This window comes from Erythrolamprus reginae, chromosome 8 (genome assembly GCF_031021105.1).
Source record: "Erythrolamprus reginae isolate rEryReg1 chromosome 8, rEryReg1.hap1, whole genome shotgun sequence".
NCBI classification, from domain to species: Eukaryota; Metazoa; Chordata; class Lepidosauria; order Squamata; family Dipsadidae; genus Erythrolamprus; species Erythrolamprus reginae.
Genome location: NC_091957.1, coordinates 42,641,481 through 42,655,828, shown reverse-complemented (window position 1 = coordinate 42,655,828; position 14,348 = coordinate 42,641,481). Strand labels below are relative to the sequence as shown.

The following is a 14,348-nucleotide window of genomic DNA, read 5'->3' as shown; positions in this document are numbered from 1 at the left end:
ATAAAATAAAGTTGCAAAAGATCCATCAATGCCCCCATTGTCTGGTTTAGAGGCAGGCTCCCTGTGCTCTTGCCCTTCAACCAAAGAATGAAATTCCAACCAGATTGCACCAGGCCACCTTATGATGATGCATTAGGGTAGTCTCACTGAAAGCATTGCAGCTTTCTCAGATGTAAAAGTTGATGGATCACCCCTGCTGACTTTATCTCATATTGATTTGTAGACTGTATTCCATCTTTGTCTAAGCAAGGATGTTCCACCACTCATATATATTCAAATTTACAAAGAACTGATAAAGAAATAAAGGGAGACTAGTATTTCAAGCTATTTTAACTCTCACCAGCAAGACATTCCCTCCTGGGATTTGAACATGGGCTGTTTGTCTTGTTAGACAGTGCTTTTAGCCCCTAAAAGCCACAAGTTCCAGGTTTGTAGCCTGGATGGCCCCTTGAGCGGGGTATACCAAGTGACAGAAAAACATTAAATCCCTCCCCTGGCTCAGCTGATAAGGGAGGAGAACTTGTGGCTTAGAGGGTAAAAGCATTGCCTATCAAGGCAAACAGCCCAAGTTCTAATCCCAGAAAGAAATGGCTAGCTGATGAGACCTAAATAACTTGAAATAGATCTATATTAATCTCCCTTTATTTCTTTATCAGTTATTTGTAAGTTTGAGAATATGGTTTGTACCCTGCATGGCCCCCTGGAATGGGCTGAAAAGCAAAAGGAAGCAGTATGCTCCCTTTCATATTTGGGCATACAAGGTGACAACAGAAAAACATTATATATAATCTGTGCACACAAAGAGAGAGAGAGAGAGAGAGAGAGGTCTAGAGGTTAAAGCTACCATCTTACAGGCAGAACTCCCCAGGTTCAAATCCCAGTAAGGGTATGGCTAGCTGATGAGAGCAAAACAGCTTGAAACAGATCTATACTTGTCTCCTTTCCTTTTTCATTATCAGCAAATATATGTTACACATATAGAATATAGATTGTTGGCTATAAAAGTTTAACTGCCTTGGATATGACCCCTGGAGGACGCAAGAGGCAAAAAGGAAGCAGTATGCTCCCTTGCATATTTGGGTACGCCAGGTTAATTCGACAGAAAAAAACATATCACTCTTCCCTGGTACAAGCAGAGGAGAGGAGAACCTGTGGTCTAGAGCAGTGTTTTTCAACCAGTGTGCCGTGGCACACTAGTGTGCCGCGAGACATGGTCAGGTGTGCCGCAAAGCTCAGAGAGAGAAAGAAAACAAAAGAAAGAAAGAGAAAGAGAGAAAGAAAGAGCAAGAGAGAAAGAAAGCAAGAGAAAGAGAGAAAGAAAGAGAAAGAGAGAAAGAGGACAAGAGAGAAAGAAAGCAAGAGAGAGAGGGGGGAGGGAGGGAAGGTGGGAGAGAGAAAAACATAGAGGGAGGGAGGGAGGGAGGGAGGGAGAAAGAGAGCAAAAAAAAGGAAAGAAGGAAGAGAGAAAAAAAGAGGAAGGGAGAGAAATAGAGCGAAAGGGAGGAAGAGAGATAATTTTTTTGTCCAAACTTTTTTTAGCCCCCCCCCCCCCCAAATGTGCCCCATGGTTTTGTAAATGTAAAAAATGTGCCGCGGCTCTAGAGGTTAAAGCTGCTCCCCAGGTTCAAATCCCTTTAAGGTTATGGATAGCTGGGGACACATCCCACTTTTTGAAATAAAGAAGTCCTTCGGGATTGGGTGGCATAAAAGTCAAATTAATCAATCAATCAATCAATCAATCAATCAATCAATTAAGCAGGAAAGAGAGAATCCTGAAGTAGTTTGCCACCCCAACCACAGAAAATTAACGCAGCCAGCTTTCCTAAGTGACCTCTGAAAGGGAAGATAAGAATAAAAGAAACAAAAGTGGGCTTTTTAAATTTAGGTCATCCCAAAGGTGTTTTTTCAAGAGGTAATTGGACTTTTGGGGGGGGGTTGAAGACACTTTGCTCCTCATCCAAGTAGCTTCATCAGCTAGAGCTGAAGAAGCTTTTGGATGAAGAAGAGAAACGTTCAAAGAAAAAAAAGTGCAGTTGCCTCTTGAAAAATCACCTTTGGGATGACCATGACCTGGATGACTGAAAATCTCTGTAGACCTTTAAATTCAGGTTTCAAATATAAAATATTTCAAGTCAGGGAGGTAAAATTGTTCCCTTCCCACTTTCATTATTTTCGGAAATGAGGTTGTGGAGATTCCCCAGTGAAAGATGGAATCCAGTTACATCATTGACTTGACTTCTTCGATGGATGAAACCCATGCAGTTTTCATGTCTAAAGTTGGTGAAGGTGGGACTCGAACTCACCATCTCCTGGTGATTGGCCCAATGTCATGGAGCCAACTTTCCTGGTGAAGGTGGGACTAGAACCTACCATCTCCTGGTGATTGGCCCAAAGTCATTGAGCCAACTTTCCCGGTGAAGGTGGGACTAGAACCCACCATCTCCTGGTGATTGGCCCAATGTCATGGAGCCAACTTTCCCAGTGAAGGTGGGACTAGAACTCACCATCTTTTGGTGATTGGCCCAACGTCATCGATCCAACTTTCCTGGTGAAGGTGGGACTAGAACCCACCATCTCCTGGTGATTGGCCCAATGTCATGGAGCCAACTTTCCCAGTGAAGGTGGGACTAGAACTCACCATCTTTTGGTGGTTGGCCCAACGTCATCGATCCAACTTTCCTGGTGAAGGTGGGACTAGAACCCACCATCTCCTGGTGATTGGCCCAATGTCATGGAGCCAACTTTCCCAGTGAAGGTGGGACTAGAACTCACCATCTTTTGGTGATTGGCCCAACGTCATCAAGCCAACTTTCCAGGTGAAGGTGGTACTAGAACCCACCATCTCCTGGTGATTGGCCCAATGTCATGGAGCCAACTTTCCCAGTGAAGGTGGGACTAGAACTCACCATCTTTTGGTGATTGGCCCAACGTCATCGATCCAACTTTCCTGGTGAAGGTGGGACTAGAACCCACCATCTCCTGGTGATTGGCCCAATGTCATGGAGCCAACTTTCCCAGTGAAGGTGGGACTAGAACTCACCATCTTTTGGTGATTGGCCCAACGTCATCGATCCAACTTTCCTGGTGAAGGTGGGACTAGAACCCACCATCTCCTGGTGATTGGCCCAATGTCATGGAGCCAACTTTCCCAGTGAAGGTGGGACTAGAACTCACCATCTTTTGGTGATTGGCCCAACATCATCAAGCCAACTTTCCAGGTGAAGGTGGTACTAGAACCCACCATCTCCTGGTGATTGGCCAAAGACATCCAGGTGGGCACTAGATCTCATCAGCTTCTGATAATTGGCCCAACTTTCATTGCAAAGGCAGGATTAGAATTCATTGCTTTATGTGGCTGTTCCTGTTGTCTGTCTCTATTTCACATTATTTTAACTTAGAAGACATTCCAAGCAGAAGATGCAGGCCAGCTGACCAACAGAAGGGCAGGAAAAGTTCTCAGGCCAACCCCACCCTGTTAATACGGCACTGTTCCCTTATCAGATGAAAGTTTTTCTCTTCATACAGTGTACAAATTCTCTCCTTCTTACCCACATACACACAAAATAACCAATTTTAAAGATAACCTAACCCAGATTAAAATCCAGATTATTATTTTATATATATATATTCATTTGCTAGGTTGGTCAAGGAACACGTTATAATATTATGAAAGTAGCCACTGCAAAGATCTCCCAATCTTTATATCACACAATCATTATAAAAGAAAAGAAATTGGGCTACTACTAGCAGTAGTAGCTTCTGCAATTATTACTTTCTTTGCAGGAGTAGAGATAAGAACTACGTCTTGCCAGGATTGTAGTCCTACGTGTCATTCTTCTTTCTCATCTTTAGGGCATCTTCCTGTTCATTTTCCAGGCAAAGGCTGAACAGGAGGCTCCATTATTATGGGATGGGGGGAAAAGAAAGATTGGATTTGCATTCCTTCTGCTACCGGCGCATGTTTACATGACCTTTAAAACAGAATTAAAGCTGTGCCATCAGCAGCTGGAGGCAACCTGCATTACTAAGGCAATCAAATCAGAAGGCTAAACCAACGATAAAACATAAATTAAACAGAGGGAGAGGGAGGGAGAGGGAAAGGGGGGAGGGAGGGAGAGAGAGAGGGAGGGATGGAGAGAGAGAGAGAGAGAGAGAGAGAAGTTTTCTAATTCACTAGGTTGGCTGGCAAATTGCTGCTACTAGCCGAGTTCTGATCACTTTGGAGAAGCAGCAGGTGATGAAAAGGCAGAAAAAGGCAGGATCCCAGGTCAGCTTAGAAGACAGGGTGACCTAAGAAAGTTTGATCTCCAGGCATGAGATTCTAGTCATGAATACTCAGGGCCCCACTCGGTATCTGCTCCAAAAGCCAAGATACAAAAGGAAACATGATTTCAGGCCAGAACCTATTGCAATGCAACACATGGAGAAGGGTTAAAAATTTCAGCCCTTAGCCCACCAGATGCAGTGGTGAACATGATAATATCTCATTTATTCCCAAATGAACACATATGCCTCCTTTCCTCCCCCTCCTCTTCCTCCTCCTCCTCCTCCTCATCTACCTCCTCCTCCTCTTGTTCCTCCTTTTCCTTCCCCCTTCTTTTTTATTCCTCCTCTTCCTCCTTCTCCCTTCTTTCTCTTAGTCCTTCTCCTCTTCTTCCTCTCCTTATCCTTTTCTTGTTCCTCCTCCTTCTTCTCCTGCTCCTTCTTCACTCCCTCCTCCTCCTTCTCCACTTCCTATTCCTCCTCCCTCCTCCTCCTCCTCTCATTCCTCCCTCCCTTCCTCTTATTCTTCCTTCCCCTTCTTTCTTTTCCTCCTCCTCCTCCCACTCCTCCTCCCCCTCTCCTCCTCCTCTTGTTTCTCCTTCTCCCCCTTCTTTTTTTCTTCCTCCTATTCCTCCTTCTCCTCCTTTCCTTCTCTTAGTCCTTCTCCTCTTCCTCCTTCTTCCCCTCTCCTTATCTTTCTCTTCTTCCTCCTTATTCTCCTGCTCCTTCTCCCCTTTCTCTTCCTCCTCCCTCCTCCTTCTCTTCCTCCTCCTCCTCTCATTCCTCCCCCTTCTTCTCTTATTCCCTCTCCAGTTCTCTTTCTCTTCCTCCTCCTCACTTCATATACAAATCCCTACATTTAGCCATTTAAGCCCTGGTCATCTCAAATCTGGACTACTGCGATGTGCTCCACATGGGGCTGCCCTGAAAGAGCATTCAGAAGCTACCACTGGTGCAGAGTCTTCAAAAGGCTGCAAGAGGAATCCACCAAGAGCATCAGGCTCTGGTGGTGCTGAAATGGACAGAAGCCCCGAGAAGAAGCCAGCGCCTCCAAAGTTCCCAGACAGTGGCCAAGTTTACAAAGCAGATTTACTCTTAAGCCCTTTGAGTGCAAATAAAAATGGATGGGTTCTGCCAGATTTCAAACTCATTTTGTGCGTGTGTGTGTTCTGGCTGGGCTTACAGCTGCTTTGATTTCCAGGGTGAATCCTTCAGATCTAATCCAGATTTAACCAAAATCAATGCCCACACTCATATCCCAAGAATACTCACATGGCTTCCAAAAAGATTTTGAACAATAATCTATAAAGTAGCATCCTAATATAATAATATAATATAACATAACATAACATAACATAATATAATAATATAATATTATGATATGATATGATATGATACCATATCATACCATGCCATGCCATACCATATCATTAATTATATTTAATAATAATAATAATAATAATAATAATAATAATAATAATAATAATAATAATAATAATAATTAGATTTGTATGCTGCCCCTCTCCGGAGATTATAATATAATTAATATAATAATATAATATAATATAATATAATATAATATGATATGATATGATATGATATGATATAATATTATATAATATTATATAATATAATATAATGTTATATTATGTTATGTTATGTTATGTTATATATTATATTACATTACATTACATTACATTACATTATGTTATATTATGTTATGTTATATTATAATATAATGAAATAAAATAGAAATACGTATTATGATTGTTCCCCCAGTGAGGCAGAGATTCAGACTGATTTGGGCATTTTTGTCCATTTATTGAGTCCCTCCCAAGCATCTGGGATAGACAGGTATGGCTGTTTGATGGTGTTGCCCACCTCAAGTGGCAGGATGTAAGTTGCTCCCAAGTCAAGCTGCCTTTTGCAATTGACTGATGGTGATTTCTTGTCAATGCCGAGGCTGATCAAGTGCTCCTCCAGTTGTTTGGGGATGCACCCAAGGCACCTAATTGCTATTGGTACTATTCTTTCTTTTGCCTCAGTCATTCCATTGCTATTTGGAGGCCTTTGTGTATATGTTTAATATAAATATATATTTGTGATTTCCTCCAGTTACATTTGCCTTCTATTCTGCTTTCTCTTCTAGTTTACTTTCTGAAGGCACTGCCAATGCGGACTCTTCTGTCTTCCTCTTTGACAATTGTTAATAACAAGCCATATTGATTTCTTCGCACCAATCATCCAAAAGTTCAGACTGGATTTGGCACTTTTGTCCACCTGTCAAGTCTTTCCCAAGGACCTCGGGATAGCCAGATGTGGATGTTTGGTGATGTTATAAATATAGTGGCAGGATGTAAGCTGTTCTAAGTAAAATTGCCTTTTGCAATCGACTGTATAGTCTGGAGCAGTGTTTCCCAACCTTGGCAACTTGAAGATATTTGGACTTCAACTCCCAGAATTCCCCAGCCAGCAGACGCTGGCTGGGGAATTCTGAGAGTTGAAGTCCAAATATCTTCAAGTTGCCAAGGTTGGGAAACACTGGTCTGGAGGACAGAAGGGAAAGGGGGGGACATGATCGAAACATTTATTAAATATGTGAAAGAGTTCAATAAGACTCAGGAGGGAAGTGTTTTTAAGAGGAAAGTGAACCCAAGAACAAGGGGGGCACAATCTGAGGTTAGTTCGGGGAAAGATCAGAAGCAACGTGAGAAAATATTATCTGACTGAAAGAGTAGATGCTTGGAACAAATTTCCAGCAGACGTGGTTGGTAAATCCACAGTCACTGAATTTAAACATGCCTGGGATAAACATATATCCATCCTAAGATAAAATACAGATAATAGGGCAGACTAGATGGACCATGAGGTCTTTTCCTGCCATCAATCTTTTATGTTTCTGTGACCAGTGGCGAATTTGTCAGTGACTGCAAATGTTTCAAGTGGTGCTCCCCTTGTTTTTTGGGATTGCACCCAAGGCACCTCTTCTTGTCCATACTATCCTTGCTTTCTTTTGCCAGAGTCCTTCTATTCCTCCTTCGCAGGTCATTGCATTACTTTTCTTTTCTTTTTTCCTTCTCCACTTTTCATCTTGTTATCTTGTCATAGAAACATAGAAGATGGATAGCAGAAAAGGACCTCATGGTCCATCTAGTCTGCCCTTATACTGTTTCCTGTATTTTATCTTAGGGGTGGATATATGTTTATCCCAGGCATGTTTAAATTCAGTGACTGTGGATTTACCAACCAAGTCTGCTGGAAGTTTGTTCCAAGCATCTACTACTCTTTAGTCAAATAATATTTTCTCACGTTGCTTCTGATCTTTTCCACAACCAACCTCAGATTGGGCCCCCTTGTTCTTGTGTTCACTTTCCTCTTAAAAACACTTCCCTCCTGGACCTTATTGAACCCTTTAGCATATTTAAATGTTTCGATCATGCCCCCCACTTCCCTTCTGTCCTCCAGACTATACAGATTGAGTCCATGAAGTCTTTCCTGATAAGTTTTATGCTTAAGACCTCCAACCATTTTTGTAGCCCATCTTTGAACCCGTTCAATTTTATCAATATTTTATCAATGTTGTGAGCCACTCCGTGTCTTCAGAGAGGGGTGGCATACAAATCTAATAAATTATTATTATTATTATTATTGTTGTTGTTGTTGTTGTTGTTTTCTTTCTTTCTTTCTTTCTTTCTTTCTTTCTTTCTTTCTTTCTTTCTTTCTTTCTTTCTTTCTTTCTCTTCCAAGCACAGCCACTCATCATTACAGTATTATGGTTGTCGTCGCCGCTGTTTTCTTCGTTGTTATCATTGCTGTTGATACTTGCATTTTCCCCACCGCCGAGGAAATCCCCTTGCCTCTCCTTCAGTGAACTTGGGCGAAAGGGCGAAGTTTTTTTTCTTGGCAAGGGGTCGCAACCTCGCCCAGCTGCCCCGCCCTCGCCCCGCCGGGATCTTTCTGCCATATTAAACCCAGTTAAAACCTCACCCCCGCAGGGGGGAAAAGAGGAGAAAGTAAAAGTTCTTTTTCTGCCCTTCCCCTCACAGCCCCTTTCCTCGCCATTCAACCGCCTCTGAAGAAGTTGCAATTTTGAATTGCGCCCCATCCAGTTTGCAACAGGAGGGCGACGAGTGGGGTGGGGGCGTGTAGCCCCCGGAGAAAGGGTTCGAGAAGGTAGCTCCGGTTTGGCCTTGTTGGGCTCTCCTTCTGCCTCCTTCTACGAGAGGGAGAGAGGAAGGAAGCGACTCCTTCAGGGGATGTGTTTTTCCTAAATAATTTGTATGAGTGGAGTGCCCTTCAGCACCCCGCGTCTGCGAACCTCAAACACACACACACACACATCCGTTTTCTTGGTACACCTTTGAGGCAGGTTTACCGTGAATCAAATGCAGTGGAGCCCCTTCCCTCCAATCCGCGGCAACCTTCATTTTGCAGGCTTGCAAGCCGCCTTTGAAAGATGTGGCAAAAGGCGGCGCACACTTTCAGTATTTATCTCTCTCTCTCTCTCTCTCTCTCCCCTTTTTCCCTCCTTCCCTCTCTCCCCCCTTTTTCCCTCCTTCCCTCTCTCGCTCTCTCTTCAGTTTTTCTGTTAAGTTTTTCCTCTCCCTCCTGTTTCCCTCCCTCTCTCTTTCCCTCCCCTTCTCTATCTCTCTCCTGTTTCCCTCCTGCACCCTCTCCCACTTTCTCTCCTGTTTCTCTCTCCCCTGTTTCCTTCCCTCCTTCCATCTCTCTCTTCTGTTTCTCTCCCCCTCTCCTGTTTCTCTCTCTCCCTCCTTTCCTTCCCTCCTTCCATCTCTCCCTCTTCTGTTTCTCTCTCTCTTCCCTCTCTCTCTCTTCTGTTTTCTTCTCTCCCTCCCACTCGCTCTTCTATCTCTCTCCTGTTTCTCTCTCTCTCTCTCGTTTCTCTCTGTTTCTCTCTCTCTCCCTCCTGTTTCCCTCCCTCCCTCTCTCTTCAGTTTCTCTCTCTTCTGTTTCCTTCCCTCCCCTCCCCCTCTTCTGTTTCTCCCTCTCTCTCTTGTTTCCTTCCCCCCTTTCTCCCTCTCTCCCTCCTTCCCCCTTCCCTCCCTCCCTCCCTCCCTCTCTCTCTCTCTCTCTCTCTCTCTCACACACACACACACACACAGGTGGGTACATACCAGTCTGCGGTCTCCAAGACCTTCTTCTGATCGCCCACAAATCTACCGGCCCGGCGCTGGAAAAAGGTGCACTCAAACCCACGGCTCGCCACCCCCACCCCCCCACTCCCCGCCCCACGCCGCGCAGGCCTCCAAAAGGACGGGTCGGTGGGGAAGCTCAAGACGGCCCCAACCTCGGGCGGACTCCCAGCCTCCCCAAACTCAGCCCTCAACGGACTTCCACGGACTTCCTCGGCTTGGAAACGTGCCGGGAAGGGCTCCGTTTAAAGCCTCCGCGGACTTTCCCAGTTCTGGGTGGAGCGGCTTTTTTTTTTTACTCCTTCCTTTAATCCGCCCCCGGCCGCCCCCACCCCACCCACCCCTCCGCGCGCCACTATCAATGCAAGGTTATAACAGAACTCTGACGGCGGCTGGGTGTTTGTTTGTTTGTTTGTTTGTTTGTTTGTTTGTTTGTTTGTTTGTTTGTTTGTTTGTTTGTTTGTTTGTTTGTTTGTTTGTTTGTTTGTTTGTTTGTTTGTTTGTTTGTTTGTTTGTTTGTTTGTTTGTTTGTTTGTTTGTTTGTTTGTTTGTTTGTTTAGTTAGTTAGTTAGTTAGTTAATTAGTTAGTTAGTTAGTTATGTCTTCCTTCCTTCCTTCCGTGTGTGTGTGTGTGTATGTATGTATGTATGTATGTATGTATGTATGTATGTATGTATGTATGTATGTATGTATGTATTGCCCAGGCTTGGTTAAGCGCGCTGGCTGAGAAGGGGAGATTTATGGCAAAGCCTTCGGCTTAACTCGGTTTGGGGGCTTTCCGACTCAGCGCGCCTTTTCTCTGCCGTTGGTCCGCGTTTCCTTCATTCAACTCAGGGGAGGGAGGGGAGGGGGCGTGTATACGGGCGGGAAGCGTGATAGTAAGCTCATCCCTTGGGGGCGGTGAGCGGTGACGGGGGGGGGGGGTGAGAGGAGGAGAGAAAGTCTCAGGGGAAACGGCCCGATTTTAAAAAGCATAAACGCGTTGCAAAAGAACGGCGAATAGATTTTATAGATTTCATAGATTGGTTCTTGGTGTGTGTTTGTGTGTGTATATCAGACTCGCTTCATTTTCAAATTCAGCAAATTCAGCAAAAATAACTTACACTTACATTTACACATACATACATACATACATACATACGTACGTACGTACATATATTTGTTTTCGTAGATTTCCACGGGTATATGTATGTAGATTGTTCTGAGTTCGGGTTTTACCCTGTGTAACAGACACTCAAAATATTATACGGGGTAAAACCTGAACTCAGAACAATCTACAGATTAGATAGATAGATAGATAGATAGATAGATAGATAGATAGATAGATAGATAGATAGAAAGATAGAAAGATAGATAGATAGATGATAGATAGATAGATAGATAGATAGATAGATAGATAGATAGATAGATAGATAGATAGATAGATACATAGATACATAGATAGATACATAGATAGACAGACAGACAGACAGACAGACAAACAGAGGTAGAGGTAGAGGTAGAGATAGAGATAGAGATATATTAATTCTCCGCCTTACAACGCAGAAGCCCCAGGATCAAATCCCAGTAAGGGTATGGCTAGCTGATGAGGCCAGAACAAGGCCGAAATAGTGCTATCCTAGTCTCCCTTAATTTTTAAAATTCAGCAAAAACATGTGATACACACACACACACATACACACACACACACATATGTAAATGTAAGTGTAAATTATTTTTGCTGAATTTGAAAATGAAGACTTGTATATAGATCTATTCTAGTCTCCCTTAATTTTCAAATTCAGCAACAACATGTGACACACACACACACATGTATATATATGTGTGTGTGTGTATATATGTGTGTTTGTGTGTATGCATGCATGTATGCATACATACCGGTACATACATACATACATACATATACATACATACATACACATATAAATTCCTCCTCCTTCTTCTTCTTACTCAAGATTTAAAGAACAAGGCAGTGTTCCCTCCGGAGCCCACGAAAAATAAGTCGCCCAGGATTCTTGCAACAGTTACGCTACTGGCCCTTGCAAAAAGGAACTCTCGGCCGCCCACCGCCGCCGTCTCTCTCCCTCCCTCTCTCTCCTCGCCTTGAGACAGGGTCGGCCTATTGAATGAGGTCCTTTTATTCCGCACGGGGCAACGCATTCGCGATTCTGGCCTCCCTTTTATGCCCCTCTCTATGGAAACCCGGATCAGGGGGCGAACTATGCGAGGCTGAATAGGAGGGAGCCGCAGAAAAGGGCGCCCGAGTACAGCATCTGTTACACTCGGGAAGTTAGACTGACAGGGGAAAGCTAAAGAGACCCACTCGAGCAGCTTTAGATGCAAAGGGGGAAAGGGGGAGGGAGGAGGTGGAGGGGAAAAAAACGGGGGGAGGGAAATCAGCTCCAGGCAGATAGGTTTTGGCCCTATATTTTTCTAGCAGTGTGTGTGTTGCAATCGGGAGAACCGAAAGGAGGAAGGGGCAAAGAACGCACACACACGCAAATGAATCGCCTAACCTCGAGATTTTGCGCCTAGATTTTTTTTTTTTAATAGAAAAGAAGATAGGGTGGCGATTTGTCTTGGGGGAAGGAGGGAGGGGAATGGGATTACCCTTGAATTTCGTGGGTGGGGGAGGTCCTTTGCCTTTGCTTGAATACTCAAGGCCTCCTCTGGAGAGCAGGGCCCGATTCTTGCTATTTACACCCAGCCCCATCATCAGCTCAAATCCCAAAGTGGAATGGAGATTTGGAGGGTTAAGACGGCGTACAATATATTATATCTGTACGTTTTATTTATTTTTTTTGGTTGTGAGTCGCCTAGAGCAGTGTTTCCCAACCTTGGCAACTTGAAGATATTTGGACTTCAACTCCCAGAATTCTGGGAGTTGAAGTCCAAATGTATCTCCAAGTTGCCAAGGTTGGGAAACACTGGCCTAGAGTCCCTGGGGAGTTGGGCGGCATACAAATTGAATTAAATCAGTCAGTCAGTCAGTCAGTCAGTCAGTCAGCCAGCCAGCCAGCCAGCCAGCCAGCCAGTCAGCCAGTCAGCCAGTAAGTAAGTAAATTGGTTGGTTGTTGCTGCTTTTCGGCAAGAGAAAATTCAAATGGGCGGAAAGTCCACCCAGACGTTTTGAGGGGTAGCTTTCCCCCTCTCCTCTCATCCCCTCTCTTCTCCCTTCTCCCTCCGCCCTCTTCTCTTTCACTCCTCTACTTTTTCACTCCTGCCATCCTTAAACCCTTTCAAGCGACCCGCCGTCGGACAGGCCTCGGGAACGCGCCGTTGGAGCCGAAAGGAAGCGCCCAGTCCCGGGGTCAAGGGTGGCTGATTTGGGGGGCCAAGCCCGGGTCCTTCGAGCCGGGAAAGGGTGTGTAGGGGCGGGGGAGGAAGAGAGAAGGACCCGCGCCGTCTTTGCCCTCGGCTCGTGGAGGACCAGGTCGGCTTAGAGACCCACAGAGTTCTGGTTTTAACTACTTTGCGTCTGGAGTGGGGACCCTGGGAGCCGAAGGGCTCGCGTGGCGCTCCGCTCCTATCCAAAGCAAGGCGGCGGCTTGGTTCCTGGCTTCGCCCAACCGACCTCCGCGACTACATTGGCAATGCCAGGCCGGACAAGAATCCCTTCTGCCTTCCTGCCACCTTGCGCTCACCCACCCAAAAAAACTCCTTTCTTGATATTAGCCGCCTTTTTGTCCCATCCCAATGGAAAGGCAGCCCTATTTTGAGAAGAAGAAAAAAAGAACCACACACATACACACCATCTGGGCCGGTTTTCTCTGCCCTCCTTCCCTTTTACGGATTCTAGTGGAGGAATCCAGCTGTCCGGATTCGTGGGAACGCGTTGCAGGACTTTCTCCACGCCTGCAGAGAAAAAAAAAAGCCTCGGGCGCAAGGCTTTTCTCCCAAGGTCGAGTGTGGATTCAAACCCACGACCGCGAGTTGACCAAAGCAAAATCAAGCTTGCCCAAAGCGAAATCTACCTATCTGTCTGTCTATCACCTATCTATCTAATTTCCTTTGATTGCAAACTTCGAATCCAAACTGCACAAACCACCTGCCTTTTAGCTTCAAAAACACCTGTCCGCTGACCTCCTCTCTAAAGCGTAGCCAAGAAATTGTGTTCGCCTTTATTTTGTCCCACGTTTTAAAACAATAAACCAATAGGGAGCGGAAAGAGAGCGTTCAGGTTAAACAGAGACACACAGAAATATACAAATTTGGGGGTGGGGGTGGGGGTGGGGAGAAGCTCACCTTGTTTAGGGCGACATTTTCATTTCCCCGAAATTTTACTCCAGATCTGTCTTCCTGGAGAACTTACTGCCTTAATGACTTTGGGGTAGCTGCAAGCCTTCTTTTATTTCTGCTAAATATATGAAAATGTATGCAAATTTAAATCAAGCTTAACCTGGGAAGCTCCTGTAATATATTTAATGGAATTTCAAACCAATAAGGGAACTGTGATGCAGCGTTTTGTAAGTGCAAATACAATTACGCAGCAAGGTTACCTCGGAATTATGCAAAGGAAAGGTCATTCAAAATAATAATAATAAAAAAAAAGTCAGAGATTTCTTTAGCTCCCCCTCCTTCCTCACAAAGCATTAAGGTTTAATTTTCTCAGCTGGAGCACCATAATAAATCGCGATTTCTGTTCCCTTGCAGAATGCTTGAATGGGGGAGAACACGATGTAACTGTCATTTTTATTATTTTATTATATTTGTTAATCGCACCGTCAGCCAGAGGTTTAGACTGTTTGGGGCGTTTTTAGCCATCTATCGAGTAGCAAGGACTTGGGATAGGCGAGGTGTAAGAAGAAACGGGGTGTAAACTGTTCCTGGGAAAACTGCCGTTTTGCAATTGACTGATGGTGATTTTGTCAACCCCGGTGGCATTGAAGTGATCAAGTGGTGCTCCAGATGTTTTAGAATTGTACCCAAAGC

The 14,348-nt window shown here is 44.6% G+C and overlaps 1 long non-coding RNA gene across 3 annotated transcripts in view; it reads right to left on the bottom strand.

Moving 5' to 3' along the window:
• LOC139171495 (uncharacterized) overlaps positions 1–13,757 on the bottom strand; it is a 108,374-nt gene extending 94,617 nt beyond the window's left edge. For all 3 annotated transcript variants that reach the window (XR_011559756.1, XR_011559757.1, XR_011559755.1), the window contains exon 1: positions 13,662–13,757. This is a non-coding gene — a long non-coding RNA (uncharacterized lncRNA). The remainder of the gene's footprint in view (positions 1–13,661) is intronic.
• Between the last annotated feature and the right edge of the window lie 591 nt (positions 13,758–14,348).